This window comes from Triticum urartu, unplaced genomic scaffold (assembly GCF_056163025.1).
Source record: "Triticum urartu cultivar PI428250 unplaced genomic scaffold, HENAU_Tu73 scaffold546, whole genome shotgun sequence".
In the NCBI taxonomy this organism is placed as follows: domain Eukaryota; kingdom Viridiplantae; phylum Streptophyta; class Magnoliopsida; order Poales; family Poaceae; genus Triticum; species Triticum urartu.
The window spans coordinates 22,501-27,233 of record NW_028260729.1 but is presented as its reverse complement, the minus strand read 5'-3'; positions in this window follow the sequence as shown (position 1 = coordinate 27,233).

Genomic DNA, 4,733 nt, shown 5'->3' with positions numbered 1-4,733 from the left:
CTGAGCGTATTTGGTATTTGGATATTATACGTATCAATGACCTGGTCAACCCTCTTAATTAATCATTAGACGAAATTAAGAAACAGGAAAGGGTTGATAAATGATCAAGAAAAAACTTTTCTATTTTTCATTCTGAAATGTTCTTTTTATTATAATAAAGAGTAGGTGAATCAACTTACTAATTAAAAAAATTAGTAGAACTTCCTCTTTGGAATAGAAATTGGCTATTTCTACATAGGGAAAGTCGTGTGCAATGAAAAATGCAAGCACGATTTGGGGAGGGATTTTTCTCTATTGTAACAAGGAAGAATTATCTACTCCATCCGACTAGTTCCGGGTTCGAGTCCCGGGCAACCCATATAGAAAAGACCCATCAAAGTTTTTCACTTTGACTCACTTCATTTACAAATACAAAATTATTGGTTTGGTTAATTTAGTTATATGGATAGCTAATCTTTGGGCTGACTTGGTTGACATTGGTATATAGTCTATGTTATACTGTTAAATAACAAGCCTTCTATTATCTATATTCTAGTTAATACGTGTGCTTGGGAGTCCTTGCAATTTGAATAAACCAAGATCTTACCATGACTGCAATTTTAGAGAGACGCGAAAGTACAAGCCTGTGGGGTCGCTTCTGCAACTGGATAACTAGCACTGAAAATCGTCTTTACATCGGATGGTTCGGTGTTTTGATGATCCCTACCTTATTGACCGCAACTTCTGTATTTATTATCGCCTTCATCGCTGCCCCTCCAGTAGATATTGATGGTATTCGTGAGCCTGTTTCTGGTTCTTTACTTTATGGAAACAATATTATCTCTGGTGCTATTATCCCTACTTCTGCGGCGATCGGATTGCACTTTTACCCAATTTGGGAAGCTGCATCTGTTGATGAGTGGTTATACAATGGTGGTCCTTATGAGCTAATTGTTCTACACTTCTTACTTGGTGTAGCTTGTTATATGGGTCGTGAGTGGGAACTTAGTTTCCGTCTGGGTATGCGTCCTTGGATTGCTGTTGCATATTCAGCTCCTGTTGCAGCTGCTACTGCTGTTTTCTTGATTTACCCTATTGGTCAAGGAAGCTTTTCTGATGGTATGCCTTTAGGAATCTCTGGTACTTTCAACTTTATGATTGTATTCCAGGCAGAGCACAACATCCTTATGCATCCATTCCACATGTTAGGTGTAGCTGGTGTATTCGGCGGTTCCCTATTCAGTGCTATGCATGGTTCCTTGGTAACCTCTAGTTTGATCAGGGAAACTACTGAAAATGAATCCGCTAATGAGGGTTACAAATTTGGTCAAGAGGAAGAAACTTATAATATTGTGGCTGCTCATGGTTATTTTGGCCGATTAATCTTCCAATATGCTAGTTTCAACAACTCTCGTTCTTTACACTTCTTCTTGGCTGCTTGGCCTGTAGTAGGAATCTGGTTCACTGCTTTAGGTATTAGTACTATGGCTTTCAACCTAAATGGTTTCAATTTCAACCAATCTGTAGTTGATAGTCAAGGTCGCGTTATTAATACTTGGGCTGATATCATCAACCGTGCTAACCTTGGTATGGAAGTAATGCACGAACGTAATGCTCACAACTTCCCTCTAGACTTAGCTGCTGTTGAAGTTCCATCTATTAATGGATAAGGTTTTTCTGCTAACATATAAGAATTTTTGAAGACAGAAATACCCAATATCTTGTTCTAGCAAGATATTGGGTATTTCTGTCTTTATTTTGAATCTTTTTTTCTTCTTAATCTTTCTATTCAGAATTCAGTTAACGACGAGATTTAGTATCCTTTCTTGCATTTTCATAACTCGTGAAATGCCGAGTAGGCACGAATTCCCCCAATTTGCGACCTACCATAGGATTTGTTATGTAAATAGGTATATGTTCCTTTCCATTATGAATCGCGATTGTATGGCCAACCATTGTGGGTAGAATGCTAGATGCCCGGGACCACGTTACTATTGTTTCTTTCTCCTCCTTCATATTGACCTTTTCTATCTTTGCCAATAAATGATGAGCTACAAAAGGATTCGTTTTTTTTCGTGTCACAGCTGATTACTCCTTTTTTCCTTTTTAAAGAGTGGCATTCTATGTCCAATATCTCGATCGAAGTACGGAGGTCAGAATAAATAGAATAATGATCAATGGAAAAAAGAAAAAAATCCTTTAGCTGGATAAGGGGCGGATGTAGCCAAGTGGATCAAGGCAGTGGATTGTGAATCCACCATGCGCGGGTTCAATTCCCGTCGTTCGCCCATCGCATTATTGCAAATTCCAAAAATGCAATTTTCCATATTCCTAGTTACGTATTTACTTACGGCGACGAAGAATAAAACTATCGCTATATTTTTTCCTTTTCCTAGTTCTTCTTCCAAGCGCAGGATAACCCCAAGGGGTTGTGGGTTTTTTTCTACCAATGGGAGCTTTCCCTTCACCGCCCCCATGGGGGTGGTCCACAGGGTTCATAACTACCCCTCTTACTACGGGGCGTTTACCTAGCCAACACTTAGATCCGGCTCTACCCAAACTTTTTTGGTTCACCCCAACATTACCCACTTGTCCGACTGTTGCTAAGCAGTTTTGGGATACTAAACGGACCTCCCCAGATGGTAATCTTAAAGTGGCCGATTTACCCTCTTTTGCAATGAGTTTCGCTACAGCACCTGCTGCTCTAGCTAATTGCCCACCCCTTCCACGTGTGATTTCTATGTTATGCATGGCCGTGCCTAAGGGCATATCGGTTGAAGTAGATTCTTCTTTTCTCTCAAAAAACCCCTTCCCAAACTGTACAAGCTTCTTCCAAAGCATACGGCTTTCTAGATGTATATGACGATCTCTAGACAGATGGATCTTATATGAATCATATGATGAAGTACCACATGAGTGGATATATAGGAAAGGAATCCAAATCTGCCGAATCGCTCATGTTATGATCTTCTACATCCTAGGTCTCTGCGTTCCGTCATCTGGCTTATGTTCTTCATGTAGCATTCAGATCGAATGACTCTATGAAATTACGTCGATACTTCCACATATTATGGGTAACGTAGGAGACATCCCTATTTTCCCCCGGGGGTCTTAATTACCACTGCTTAGCTTTCAATTTGCCTCTGACCATCAAATTAAATGTGAATAACCCGTCCTCCTCTCTTTGAAACAAGGGGCGCTTCCGGTTCTGTGCGTGCTTCAAACAATTTTGTCTTCTCCATATTACCATATCTCTAGAGCCAATAATTTTCTATGAGGAACTACTGAACTCAATCACTTGCTGCCGTTACTCAACAGTTTTCTGTTGAGGTCTATCCCGTAGAGGTAGTCAAATTGGATCAGTGATCGATTTCTAGGTTTCGTCGTAAACCTAATTGGTTACTTCCAATTACGTAAATCAATAGTTCAAACCGCACTCAAAGGTAGGGCATTTCCCATTGATATAGGAACTTTTGTACCAGAAACAATAGTATCTCCAATTATAGCCCCTCTGGGATGTAAAATATATCTCTTCTCACCATCCCCATAGTGTATGAGACAAATGTATGCATTTCGATTAGGGTCGTATTCTATGGTTACGATTCTACCAGATATGTCTTTTTGATTCCGTCGAAAATCTATTTTACGGTATAGGCGCTTATGACCTCCCCCTCTATGCCTTGCGGTAATGATTCCTCTGGAATTACGACCTTTACCACAACGGTGCCGTCCATGGATCAAATTATTTCGTGGATTGGATTTCACTTGCCTGTCTACGGTTCCCTTGCGTGTGCTCGGGATAGGTGTTTTGTATAAATGTTTCGCCGTATTATTAAGTATTCTCCTTTAGTTTTTTTCTCTATCTAGAAGTGGAATAGAATAACCCGGTTGAAGGGTAATGATCATACGTCTGTAATGCATTGTATGGCCCAGAATAGGTCCTATTCTTCTACCTTTTCCAGGTAGTCGATGGCTATTCACAGCTACCACCTTAACACCAAAGAAGAGTTCGACCCAATGCTTTATTTCTGTCTTAGTGAATCCCGATTCGACATTAAAAGTATATTGATTCTTTCCCAATAAACGAAGACTTTTTTCTGTAAATACTGCGTATTTGATTCCATCCATAAATCGACTTTCCCTCCTATGCTCTGAGTTCCAGTATCGATAAGAATTCGAGTTCTTATTGTTCTTATGTTATGGTATGAATATACCATACCAATTCGTTATGTATGGATGATGGATGAGATTCCATGGATAGAGAGCCAGTTCCAATAGACTTATGGAATGTTCCCGTTCGTGTGCATCCAGCAGGAATTGAACCCGCAAATTTACCAATTATGAGTTGGGCGCTTTAACCATTCAGCCATGGATGCTTAACAGGGATCATCGTACATCGTAAATAACCAATTTTCATATAGAAAGACATATCATAGAAAAATGAAATCGAAAATATTCCGAGATGGCAAATATTCGGAGATGACTATGAAAACACCTCTCTGGATCCTCGAATTGAAAGAGAGATTGAGAGGGATCAAGAATCCTAATTCTCGCTATTTGGAATGGATCCAATTCTATTGAGTCTGACTCATAGTGATCATTTCTCTTTAGCAAAGAATGACCTTGGTTATCAAAGGATTGAACAACCGGGATCCATTTACTTATGATACCTAGTTGGCATTGATAACAAGGATCTAATGAATTATGAGTTTAATAGATCCTCTTTAGCAGAAAGACGTATATTCCTTGCTCAT